This window comes from Ictidomys tridecemlineatus, chromosome 4 (genome assembly GCF_052094955.1).
Source record: "Ictidomys tridecemlineatus isolate mIctTri1 chromosome 4, mIctTri1.hap1, whole genome shotgun sequence".
In the NCBI taxonomy this organism is placed as follows: Eukaryota; Metazoa; Chordata; class Mammalia; order Rodentia; family Sciuridae; genus Ictidomys; species Ictidomys tridecemlineatus.
This window is the reverse complement of record NC_135480.1, coordinates 155,354,028-155,368,566: the sequence shown is the minus strand read 5'-3', so window position 1 is coordinate 155,368,566 and position 14,539 is coordinate 155,354,028.

Genomic DNA, 14,539 nt, shown 5'->3' with positions numbered 1-14,539 from the left:
TAAGTCTCTTGGAAACAGCATATAATTGTGTCTTTTTAAAAATTCCAATCTGCCTGTCTATGTCTTTTGATTGGTGAGTTTAGACCATTTACATTCAAAATTATTGAGAAATAATTTTTATTTCCTATTATTTTAATTTATTTCTGGTTGTTAATTTGAACTACTTTCTCCTTTGATTGACTATTCTTCTAGTATAATTTCTCTCTTTGCTGATTTTTACTTTTGTTTTTCATTGCTTCTTAATAAATGATTTTATTGAGTTATGTTTTTAATGAAGGCTGTCTAGTTGTGAATTCTTTTAGCTTTTGTTTATCACGTAAGATTTTAAAATTTTCATCATCAATTCTGAAGCTTAATTTTGCTGGGCAGAGTATTCTTGGCTGGCATCCATTTTCTTCCAGAGCTTGATATATATTATCCCAAGATCTCCTAGCTTTGAGGGTCTGGATTGAGAGATCTACTGAGATCCAGAAGGGTTTCCCTTTATGTGACTGATCATTTTTCTCTGGCAACCTTTAAGTTCTATCCTAATTCTGTAACACAGGCGTGGTGTGGGTCTGTTGTAATTTTGTATATTTGGGGTCTGCTAAGTTTCTTATATTTCATTTTCCATTTCATTCTTTAGGTTTGGGAAATTTTCTGATATTATTTCATTAAAAAGATTGTGCATTTCTTTGGTTTGTATCTCCTTACCTTCATCTATTCCAATAAATCTTAAATTTAGTCTTTTCAGTTTATTCCATATTTCTTGGAAGTTCTGTTTATGGTCTCTTAACATCTTTTCTCCATGGTCAACTTTGTTTTCAAGATTATACATTTGGTCTTCATTATGAAACCATGTCTTCCAAATGGTCTAGTCTGTTGGTGATGCTTTCAATTGAATTTTTAATTTGGTTTATTGATTTCTTTATTATGAGGATTTCTGCATGATTTTATTTTTAAAATATCTCTTTGTTGAAGTTATATTTCACTTCTTGTATTTTCTTTCTGATGTCACTCCTTATATCATCTTTTAACTCACAGATTACTTTAACTATGCACATTCTAAACACCTTCTCTGACATTTTTTTCACTGTAGTGTCAGTGGATTCTGTTATTGGAATATCTTGGTTTGTTTGGGGTGATTTGTTCCCTTGCTCTTCATGATTTTTTTTTATGGTTGTGTGTGTGTGTGTGTGTGTGTGTGTGTGTGTTTACCCATCTAGCAGTATGGGTCTGAGGCAAAGGGCTTCTACCCTATAGACTTATAGTGTCCATGAAGGTTTCCAGTACCTCATTATTTAGGGGGAGACAAATAATAACAACAAGCAACACAAAAAATATACAGCATTAAAACATATAGTTCCTGCTATGACATCTATAATGTTGTCATGATAAACAGAAATGATATGATCAGCTATTGCCTATAATAAAAATGGTACATTTGCAAAAGGGTTTATGGTTTCAAACAGTGGATAGGAAGAGAACAGAAGTAATATAGTAGGTGATGATTATGAGGGAGGAGTAGAGAAGATAGAAGTAAAAAATTAAAGAAAGAATGGAAGAGAACAATAGAGATTGACCCTTACTAGAAGAAAAGAGAGAAAGAGAATCAAGGGAACAGATAAGTGGGAGAAAAATATCAAAATAAGAGATTTAAAAGTTAAAAATAAGAGAATATAAAACAAGACTAAAATATACTAATCAAACATCCTAGTCCTCAAAAAACCAGTCCAAGAAAAATAACTGGTTTTAAAAATGCTAGAAATGAGAAAAAATATGAATATGCATAAATGTCCATGAACCATTAAGGACACAATTAAGCAGAGAAAAGAAAAAAAAAGATCTCAATGAAAAGTTAAATAATTGTTTCTATTGGAGTTCAGAAGATTCTCAGCTTCCCTTCTCAACAGGGTTAGGTGAGACTATCTGGAGTATGCTGCTTGCTCCCCCCTTAGAATGGGGTTGCTAGAGTGAGAGAGTTAGTCCTGTAGGTCTAACTACTAGAGGGGGGCGGTTTAGGCTTAGTTAGGATCCAGGCTCTTTGGTGAATGCCAATTGGTCTGGAGATTTTAAATCAGTGCACCTCCAGAGCCCAGTAATTGCCAGTCTATGCTGAGAGACTGTACTTCAGGGATTTCCCTTTGGTTCTCTCATGTAGTAGAGGAGCCAATTCTTAGTCCACTATATCACCTGTGGACCACATGTTTCTTGGTATCAGGTTCTCCAGTCTCAATCTCTTCTACTCCTGCCCTTTTGAATTCACAGGCAGGCATATCTCTCCCAGCAGGCTGTGCAAGCAGCCAGATTAAAGGCAGACGGGGAGACCTGAGTGAGTTTTCATGACCAGTTGTTCCCTGTGTAAACCGTTCTTTATGTTTGATTTTCTCTTAGTCACTTAGGCACACTCCATGTTATGCAGTTTTGATTTGCCATGCCTGTAACTTTGGTAGTGATGTCCATCTCATTCCACCATCTTTCCTGCCCCTGCTCCCATACCCCCTTCCTCCTCTTACCTCTCCTTTACCCAATCAAAGTTCCCCCATTTCTCCCTTGGGGGATTCTTTCTTATTATATCCAATCTCCTGAGTTCCTGAACTGCTTTGAGTGTCCAGTATTAATTTCCAGCATAAGTCTCCCAAACTTATTTTTTTCCATTCACCTGCCATACTGAGAAGCTGCCTATCTGTTTTCTTGGTTTCATACCACAGAGCAGCCAGGAAAGCAACCTCATCTATTCTGCCATCTTGAAATATAATGAGAACTATATTTTGTCCCTGGATTTTCTCTCTCTCTCTCTCTCTGTTTTCTGGCTGCTTTGAGATGAGCACCTTTCCTTGACCATGTTCTTCTGTGATGTTCTGCCTTGTCTCAGGTCCACAGCAATGAAACCAGGAAACCATGGACTGAAACTCTGAGCCAAAATAAACCTTAATTCCTCTAAAGTTGTTCTTGTTGGGTATTTTGGTTAAAGCTAATAAAGAAATGAGTTTTTGTATTCTAGAGCCATCAGTGTTGGACTAGGTCTCTATCCTTCCAGGAAATTTTACTATTTTTTCCTTTTCGTGTTCTTAGGTGGGAAAGAATAAAGGTACCCTGTCTCTAAGTTCCAAAAAGAAGAAGGAATCCATGTGGTCGAGTGTTTTGATTCCTCTTTCTCTCATCATTCATTCATTCATTCATTCATTTATTCAATCACCAGGTGCTATAGTAAATGCTGGGAAGGCTGAGATGTCACTTTTATAGTGCTTATTGTTCAGCATGAGGTGAGGTAGAGGAAAGCACTTAATATTTTCCAGGTACTCTGTTAGATTATGTTCATTTCATATATCATTCCAAATCCTCCTTCACAACAACCCTATGCAGAAATATACTATTGTTACTTAAATAACAATGCTTTAGAAATTATTAAAGCCTTCTATATAGAAAGTTCCAAACTAAGTGTAGTAGATGCTATTGTTTGATTCTAGAATGACCTCCAAAAGCTCATGAGTTGAAAGCTTCTGTAAGGGGACAGATAGATAATAATGGTGGGAACACAAGGTTAAGAGAATGATTCTATAAAATGTGTCCATGGTGTTGACCCTCATCTGCTTTCTTTGCCAAAAAACCATTTGCCTGCAGCCCTGCTTTGCCAAAGTGGACGGGATATGTCACATTCCTGAGCAAACTGAGGCAGGAGTGAAGGTCAGGCAGTCAGTGTAGGTGATGAAGGATATGAATTGAGTGAGAATGATGACTAGTTATCAAAGAGAGAACAATGGATTGTTAAATTCCACAGTGTTGCTCCTGGGCACTCTGGGTTGCTAGCAATCTCAGCATCCCTCCCCTTGGTCACATATATGGAGAAGAAAGAGAAGTTGATAATTAAAAAGAGCAGTTCTGGAGTCTATAAAATGCACCCCTTCCCATGGGATTTTCAGCTCTAAACCCTCCTTCTCTTAGGACAAGTCTGTCTATCAGTTTCTTAAATAAAACTTGCTTTCTATACTTGCCTTGGCATTTCTAGGGTGTTTAGTCTTCAGCACTGGGGAATAAGAATCTGTTTCTGACCTCCAAGACCTGTGTTACTTGTTCCTTTGCCTGTGGTTCTATTGAGAAGTGGTAGAACTTTGGTAGGTGAAGCTTCGTGGGAGGAAGTGATGTCACTGGGGGCATGCAAGTAAAGAGGATATTGGGACCTCAGCTCCATCCTCTCTCTCATTGCTTCCTGGCTGCCATGAGGTGAACAGGCCTCTTCTACCTGTGCTGCCATTGTATATAATAGTATAGTGACATAATATACATCTGACACTATGAGCCAAAATAAACTTTTCCTCTTCATAAGTTGCTTATGTCAGGGTTTTGTTATAGTGACAGAAAGCTAACTAACACAGTAAGCAAGAAAAGAGAAAGGTTCTGACTAGTAAAGTGGAAGAAAATGTCAGCTGGAAAATCACACACTTGTCCCTTTTTTTTTTTTTTAGTGTGGAGTCTTTGTTGCCCTCAGACTTTAGAGCCACCATGACTATTGGGCTGGAACTGGAAAATTTGAATGGGATAGATAGAGTATTTGCACAGATAGGAAAAAAGGTATCTATGCTCTTAGATTCAACTTAGAATCCATTCCCCATAGAAAATTATTATATGTCAATAACTCATCTCTGTTGGAATGGTCCACTCCACATGCATATGGGTTCAATAAGCATATTCCTAATACACATGGTGCAAGTGAAGCATGGTACCTTCAGAATATGAAGTTAATTGTAGCTTCAGCCAAAATCATTATGCATTAAGTGAGATCAGTCAACCAGAAATTCAGCTTACAGTGTCAATACATTGAAATGAGTGGCAAAGAAAGGTCACTGAATAGGACTAAAGAATGAATTTATTAACATATAGAAGTGATAAACTATATATAATGCTTTAAATGTATTTTATCTAATGAGATAGATGAGAGGTAGAGAAAAACAACATGACAATGAATTGGTTAATCTGGAGAAAAAAGGCAGAGAAAAAATTGTAGATAGATGCATCAGCAATGTGTCACCAGGAATGTTTGGAGGATAGAAAGTTCTGACTCCCTTATGTAATATCTTGTCCTTCTGTTCAATGTTTCAGCTCAATTCTAGCAGTAGATACAGATTCATCAGCTTTACAAAGTATGGTAATCTTTGTCTCTAAGATAAGCCAAATTCATACCTGTTCCTGATTTCACTGTCTTATAAAATTTAGTTTAACCTAATTTCTTCACATTGCAGAAGTTAACTGCAATTATCAGGATCGTTGTATGTGAGGGTTATTTTTCTCATTATGAACTGTTACTTCTGTTGTTCATGGATTTGTTGGTTGTAAATCATCCTTAGTAATGACCAGCACTGTGTCTACTGAGTGAACATGCTGAAGCCCAATTCCAGACTATAATGGTTTGATTCGTGTCCTGCCTCCAATAAACCAATATAACTGTTAGACTCCTCATGTTTTGACTGTGTACCAGATTTTTTGCATCACATTTTGTTATTATTGCAATTATTAATCTTATAAAGATGAGAGGTTAAAATTAATTAAGAGCCCCTGTGTGCAGGTTCCATGCATTGTGCTTTACGTACTTTATACATTTGTGCTTTATGGCAGCCTTATTAATAAGGCTATTCAAATAATAGCCTTTTAAATTGGAAAGTTGTTTTCATTAACCAATTTTTAAAGTCCACATGGAACCATAGCAGTGGAAGAGATGCCTGCCTTCTTAACATGACCAGCAAAACCAATCCTGATTATTAAAGTTTTGATAGGTATGAGCTAGGTTTCTTTCACACCTAAGATGCTGATAGTATTTCCCATTTTACAGAAGAGAAAAATAGACTTAAGTTAAATTTAAAGTGCTAAATTAAATTTGCTTATTGTAAAAAATCTCATTAGTAACAGAGCTGAAACTTACCCAAGTCTGCTTGACATCATTCTGTACTGATTATCTCTAAGATATATTTACCCTTTAATTTTTGGTGCCAAGGTCTCGGCTTGGCACCAGAATCACAAGCCACCACACACCTTTGTAGGTTCAAACAGCAATTCTTTATTCCCGCTCTCACACCACCTCCACACAGGTCAGGGACAATCCGTTCTCCCGTCTCCCGCACAATTCACCTACTCCACGAGGCTATCTCCAAATCCCATTTTAATCTCACGAGAACTCAACGGGAACAAGCAGCAGGAACACCCTAATCCCAGCAATAATCTTCAACTTCCAACTTCCCTAAAACCCATTATCTTAAACTGGCAACGCCTTAAACTCAAGGAGCCGGTTACTTCCTCAAACCTGATCAGCTCTAAACCCGGATCCACCTTGGTCCTTGAGCAAGGTCACCTTATTAAAGCATGCATGCAATGTCCCATCGAATGTCCTCTAAGCAGCATGGGGTACGCTTGGCAAGGAAATTTCGATGCGTCATTCCTACTTGGTAATGGCCCTCAGCATCTCCCCCCTTCTGATTAAACAACAAGCAATGTGGCTTAGGACCGTGCCTGGTAGGTTGTCCAATTCAACATGTGGTTCTTACCCGTCATGGGAGAACTGACCTTTACACGTCAGTTTCCTGTCTTAGGTTGAATCCACTGCAACCAGATCAACCCATCACTGACTACCGGTCCAGCATTCAGCCATGCTTGTGGATAGGCCTAAGCACCAGTGGGGGGGTGAGGTTCTTGCCTCACCTCTGTTGGCCCCCAAATTTAACCTTGGTGCCAGTGGGGGGGTGAGGTTCTTGCCTCACCTCTGTTGGCCCCCAAATTTTAGACCATCACTAGTAGAAGGGAGGAAGATACAGAAATGCCACGACACCAAGCCAATTGACGGCTCCTTTGGAAAAATTGCATCACTGGTGACACCATCAGCAAAGATGCCAGCATTACCACAATTAACATGGGGTGCGCTGGCAAGGAAATTGCATCACTGGTGACACCATTAGCAAAAATATGCCAGCAGTACCACAATTTGCTGCACCAGGCGATAGTTCACAATGCATGCAACTGATATATAGTCCAGGCAAGTTCTGCAGGCAGTTCAAAGTGGAAGAGTCTATCAATATGTCCATTTCCTCCCAAAGTAATCACTGTCGCAGATGTAACAATAGCCAAGCTGGAGCTCTGGATATCAGCTGTTATGGATTTCAGTCAAATCATCTTCTTTTTCTGTAGAAATTGTTTTGGTTAACCTCTCTGGAATCCAAATCGGCTGCTGTTCTCCCTGTAGAAACACAAAAACAGAACCCCGACTCCAGACAAACACTGGGTCAGAAGCTTTCCATTGTCCTGTTAGAATATCTTTCCAAAGTACCTTAGGCTTATGTACATTTTTTTGGATACATATGTCTTTCCGCAGCACTAAGTCCTGATGAATCCGAATTTAGAAAGTTTAGAGTAAAAAAGGGTTATTTTAAGTTTATCTTTGGGGGATATATACCCCTTTAAGATCCTTTTAAATTTAAGTCTTTCAAAATCATTCTGCCTTACTTTTTAGAATTATTTTAGTTCTTATAATTTTTAGATGTGGTTTTAAACCATAGTTGTCTTAGCCTTTTGCATTTTCTATCTGAAATACCTTTACTTGACATTTTCAACCATTTTTTATCTTATTTCTATCTTCTACTTTTCTTCTAAGGTTTTTATATTTACCCTTAGTTGCTTTTTTCTCTCCTAGTTTTCTTTTGTTTCCTATTTTGTGGGCTTAAAATTCTTGTCTTTCTACATCTTTTTTATCTTCCTATATCTTTCTTATCTTTCTACATCTTCTCTCTTTTTTTTTTACCTTCCTGTACTTCTGTTTTTGAAGTTTTCCACTTCAAATTTTTAATCTTCTTTATCTAAATCTTTTATCTTATTATCTTCCCATTTTCATGGGTTATATTTTTTTCTCCGTCATGAAGGCATCTTAACCACCTTCAATTTAACCTTTTAAAGCCTTTTGCAATGTACTTAGACATTTTACAACTTTTTACTTTACCAAACAAAGATTATCTCATCTCCCTCTTTTTAGTTTAAGTTTGATGAGTAAAGCAATCTTTTTTCCGCCATGAAGGTATCTCAACCACCTTCAATTTAACCTTTTAAGGCCTTTCATTTATCATCTATACTGTACTTTTAAATGTACTTTTTCACCACCTACAGCTTCACTCTTTTAAACCAGGCTTGGATTCTGTATAAATCGCTTTAATATTAGTTTACATGGCTGCCCTTCATCCAAAGGCTCTTTTTTACTCCATTGAGAAGCTTTGTCTCAATCTGCCATGTACAAATACCTTTTTCTTCTTTCTTCCTTTCTCAAGCTTTTAAAGTAAGTCTAGTTTCCTCCAAATCTTTTAAAATGGCCTTTACAACTTTTTAATTTACCACACAGAGATTATCTCATCTAGAAACATTTATTTAACCTTTAACCTTTTATATTAGAATATATTTCCACATCTTGAATCTTTTATATCCCTTTTTTAACCATTAACACTTTTTATAAATTCACATTCTGAAACAATCCTTATAAAATTACTCCACTTTAATAAGATGAAATACTTTCATGTTTTTAAGGTACTATTATACTGTAATTGAAACCCAACTAAAACTTCTTATACTCTTTGTATATAAATTACACATGATAGAATCTTAACTCTTAGTAATGACGCATCGAAATTTCCTTGCCAAGCGTACCCCATGCTGCTTAGAGGACATTCGATGGGACATTGCATGCATGGTAATGGCCCTCAGCATTTTGGCATGCAGAATATTAATTCTGCATCAAACTAGCAAACTTGTCAAACAAGTGAGCATTTTTAAACCACTAAGTAGAGTGAGGTCTGCCTGTTGGAAACTTGGGAGATCTGTCTTTGGCCGTGAATTCTGAAAGTGCCACCTGTACTTTAAATATTTGCACATGTGAAAGATGAGTCATTACTGTAAGAAAAGTCTCACTTATTTACTGGCAGACATTTGGAATCTGACCAGCATTAATTCTATCATCTTAGATGAAAAACTTTTCTGGTTTCTTCATACCTCATTCATCCACGCCCAGAGATAATCTGAAGTTTTTCCTGGACAAATAAATGAATGAAGTGTCTGAGAGCTTAGAGAGGAACTGGGAATGTCCAAAGATTAAAAAAAAAAAAACTTGGAAAATTGAGGACAGAAAAGACAAGCTTTACCAACTCAAGAGTGCATCCTAAACACCATAACAGACAGACCATGGTGGATTTCTATAAGAAATTAAAGAATGGTGTTCAGGAGTAAGAAAGTGGAATCCATCTGAACGATTTCTGAGCTGGCAGAACTGCTGATGCAAAATCAGAAATGACAAATCTCTGCCAGACCAGGGGTTTCTTTCAAACCACAAGCCACAAGATGTCCTACTACAAAAATGGGAGTAGAGATACTATCTCTCTTCCAGACTTTATCTCCTTTCCTACTTCACTCTCAGGCATCTCTTGACTAAAAGGCCAAATACTTCTTGGTGCTTAGAAATCTATTGTCTTCCACAGTCTCTTCAGTAAATGGCGCTGGTGAAGTTAGAGATGTAGAAGGATGAAACCAGATCCCTTTCTTTCATTGTATATATATAAAAAATAACTCAAAATGGGTGAAAGACCTAAACATTATACCTGAAAATATAAAATTATTACAAGAAAACTAGAGGAAAAAAATGTGTTTTTAGTGATTTGTTAGATAGAAACTCAAACAGGCAACAGGAGTAAAAATAGACAAATGGAATTATATAAAACTAAGAAGTTCATGAGTAGCACAGGACACAATCAACAGAATTAAAAGGCAAGTTACAGAATGGGGGGAAATACTGCAAACTATTCATCCAAAAGAGATTGATATTCAGATGATATAAGAAACCTCAAAAGCTGAAAACTCAAATATGAACAATCCAACTAAAAATTGGATCAAGAAATCAACAGCTTCTTCTCAAAGGAGGAGATACATATGGCCAACATGTACAGGAAAAATGCTCAATTTCATTAACCATCAGAGAAATGATAATCAAAATCACAATGAGATATCATTTTATCCATGTTAAAATGGTTATCACCAACAAGACAAAAAATAACAATGCTGGCAGAAATACGGAGAGAAGGGAACCCTTGTATAATGTTTGTGTTAAGGTAAATTAATACAGCCATTATGGAGAACAGTATGGAGGTTCCTTATAAAGCTAAAAATAGAACCCCCATAAAATCCAGCAATTCCATTACTGAGTATATATACAAAGGAAGTTAAACCAGTATAGCAAAAAAAGAAAAAAAAAGTTGTATTCCATGTTTACTGCAGAAATACAACAGCCAAAATATGGATTCAACTCAGCTTCTCTTCAGGGCATGAATGGATAAGATAACACTTCCACCCATGACCTAATTCTTCCAACTCGTTCCCACCTCCCAGTAGTCCATTCAGCTATCAATAGATTAATCTATCAAATGAATTAGTCCACTGATCAATTGACTTAATCCCCTGATGAGGTCAGTGTCCTCATAATCCAGTAATTGCCCACAAACCCTACCTCTGAACCTTGCTGCATTGGGAACTATGCTTCTAACACACCAGATGTTGGGAACATTCTAGATATTAACCATAAAGAATACTATTCAGCCACTAAAAAAATTGAATCCTGTCATTTACAGCAGCATGGATGGAACTGGATATCATTATGTTAGGTGAAATAAACCAGAAACAGAAAGACAAACACCACATAGAGTAAATTGTGGAAATTAGTTAAGTCATCCTTGCAGAAGAATGGAATAGAATAGTGGGCACTAGAGTCTGGGAGGGGTTGGCAGGGATGGGTGGGAAGAAGTTAAAAAAGGGATACTAATAGAGATAGAAGAAGTACTTCTTGTTTTTCTTTAGTGCATCACTACACGTTAAAATAACTATGTTTCAAAAACAACTAAAGAAGAAGAAATCCCTAACACAGAAAAATGACAAGTGGCTGAAGACATGGAAATGTAGATTACCATGATTTAATCATTATACATTGTATACATGTGTTTGAATTATCATAATGTGTCACATAAAGATGTACAAATATTATTTCTCAATAAAAAAGAAGTCTACTGGTTTTAAGTATATAAAGAGTCCAGCTTACTCAAGTCAGTGCATGGGACCCCGAGAGAGGATGGAACCCCAGGCACTTTCTCCTCGCCCATTTTCACTTGAATTGATCAGTGAAATCTTCCACTGTGCTCTCTGAAGCGACCTAGTGAGCACAGTCCTATTGAAAGAGAGGATAATTCTGGAGGTTGACACAAAATCTAAAGTTATATTTTATGTAAGATGGAAATAATTGCAAATATCTTTTTCTCTGAGCCTTATATCTTGAACCTAACGGAGCCACATATTTCCATTACTGGATCTTTGAGCTGCATCATAACAAAGTCACGCAGTATTATGGTTCAATTAAAATAACAGAAGTATAGAGTCTGTTAAGGACAAATTTTTGAACTTGCTCAAAGTAATAGGGACAAGTTTGACCAACTCAAGATCAGAGAGAAAATAGTAAACAAGTACCTTTTTAGGAACGTGTTCTTTTTATAATAAACCAAATTGTATTTCCATGAGAACGCTCTAACATACCCAGGCAGGCAACTAGCTAAGGAGAAACACCACCCACTGAACTACCATCCCTTGGAAAGTGGCAAACATGCATCACAGAAGTGAAGAGCAGTGACTTAGGGAAGGTTCCTTCTCCCAGATTTCAGCTGGAATGAAATATATTTCAATTTTATGTGAGGAAGCTTAAATCCTGGCAATGTCACCCAATGCCACACTAAAATGTTATAAATGAGCTAGAATCAAAGAGAAAAAATTCTACTGGAAACTTTCAAGCAAAGAATATTCATTCTTCCTACTTCTAAAGGAATTCAGATTCATGACAAGCAACCTGTTGAAGTTGCTACACATTCAAGAAATAACAACCTATTTTTCCTGAAGGAATTTCTGATGAACAATAAAACAAACCTTATATATAAAATTTAAATTTCTTTATTAGTAGTGTGTTCTGGGATGAAAACCACTTACGTGTGCACATTTTCTCGAACATTTTAAATGTGAAAAGATGAGTCCAAGAATAAATCTTTTCTGGAATTAATCTCCTCTATTAAATCTCATATTTAAAATATGAATTTTGAATTCCTGGTCTTAGTACCAGTTTTGCAGCACTGCCTCAAATTGTGCTTGTCTTTTGAGGTAGTATACATCATGCCAAGAATTTACAATGAATTTAAATAGACTTTCAGTAAAATATGACACATTATCTTCTGTTCTGAATTGAAGTCAGATCCAAACCCCTAGAACAAGCAGATCATTCAAGCATATGCTTATTCAGCAAGTATGTACCAAGCATCTACTATTAGGAATATTTTGTTTTTATAAAGTACTTGTGTTTCCTGAAGCTTTAGAGTGCTATTCAAAAGCAGACTTGCATTAGTTGTAAATGTACATTGCCAACTCCAGGGCAATCACTTAAATTTTTTTTTAGGAAACATAATTGGTATTCTAAGAAAGGAAAGAAAATAGAATTGAATAAAATACAATTCTATTCATGATCTTTAAGACCAAGATGCTGAAATGACCAAAATGGTCTTCAGCAGGTAAAAGGACATATAAAATTGTGGGGAATGTAGACAAAGAAATATTATTCAGAGATAAAAAGAAATGAACTATCAAGCCAAAACAAAACCTGGAGAAAAGATAAATGCATAGCACAAGGTGAAAGAAACCATTGTGGAAAGGCTACTATTATAACATTCCAACTATCCTGGAAAGACAAAACTGTCGAGGCAGGAAATCAAATCACTGGCTACTGGTGTTAGGAGATAAAAAGACAGAGCTTAGGAACTTTTTAGGGCAGTGAAACTCTTCCTTTTGCTACTACAATGGTTGCTCCATGATACTATACATTTATCAAAACCAGTGGAATACAAAACACCAACTCTACTGTATTGCACAGATTTGGGGTGATAAGGATGTTTCAGTGTGGCTTCCTCATTCTAACACATATACCACTCTGATGGGCAGTGTTGATGTTCAGAGGAATTGTGCATGTGTGGGGCAGGGAGTTTTGAGGAATTACCTTAATTTCGGATCCTTTTTGCTATGAATCTAAAGCTGCTCCAAACAGTAAAGTTTAGTAATTTAAAAATAATTTAGAGACTTCAGAAATATCAAAGTTGCAACAGCTGAAAAAATAGACTAATATTTTTTTCTGAATAAAAGAGAATAAAGAGTTTGACAATGAAGAGCAATAAATGATTCTGAACTAGATTTTTGTTGAAAATAAAAATGAACCTTCAGACAATTGACAGAATTTTTGAATGAAGTATAGGAATTAAATAGTTGCAATGAATTTATGTTAACTATTATTTTTTTTTTGGTATTGGGGATCAAACTGAGGGCCTCATACATGCTAGGCAAGTGCTCTAGCACTGAGCCACACACTTAATCCTCAAAGCCCTCATTTGTAAATTAACAGTTACATAGTTTATTTAAGACATTTTTAATTTTGTAATATTTTGATTATTTCAAAACTTGGAAGACAAATACAAGAGAAAAATAGATTATTCTGCATGCTAATTTGAAAGCAGATTGTAGAAGTCACAAAAGTGTACAGGCCAGGAATCCTGCTGGTAAGGGACTATAATCATTTAGGTCAGAGGTGGCAGGGAGAAAGGGGGAAGGGAGGAGAAGTGGTTAGACTCTGGCTATATTTTGAAGGCTGGGAAAATACAAGTTGCTGATTTGATGTGGATTATAGGGAAAATATGGGACTCAGGAAACTTATTTATCTGATCAACTGGGTCAGTGACAAAGTCAGTGGAGACAGTAAGGAAAAGAGGATGGGGAGGAATGGGCCAAGTCTCATCAACAGGTAAATTATAATGGAAATAAAGGGATTGTACCTTCATTCAAAGATAATTAAAAACACATCAAGTATAAAGTGGCTCAGACTAAGGAGGTAGTGTCTAAGGGCTCAGACCTGGATGATAAAACCAATGTGAAGAAGTCACATGTAAGCCAAGGTTTGGCTGCTTTTAGATAGAGCAACAGAGTGGGTTGTGAGAGGAGGTGGAACATATAGTGGTACTTCAGGAGGGCTGCAAAAGTCTGTTTCTTAACCTGGCTAACAGTATAATTCACTATACATTTATATTTTTGTGTTTTTCCCATATTTTTATTTTATTTTATAATGAAGATTTGAAACAGTGGCTCATAAGAGAAGAGAAAAAAAGGAGATGATATTCCGGAAAGCAGTAAATAAAACATCTTAACATTTTATTTGCTGATAAGTCTAACTAAGTGAGGACTGAAAGTTGGCCATTGGATTGGCTTAAATGGGAATCACATGTAACTTCAAACAAGAGTTGCTTCTAATGAATGTGATAGAAAAGTCCTGCTTGAGAGGAGTTAAAAGGGAAATAGGAGAAAAATAGAAAAAGTGAGATATGTAAGTCTTTAGAGTTATACCCATAAAGGGAATCAGGGAAAACATGTGGATGCTGGATAGATTGGATGGAATCAGGAAGCATCTTTTAAGGTATGTAAA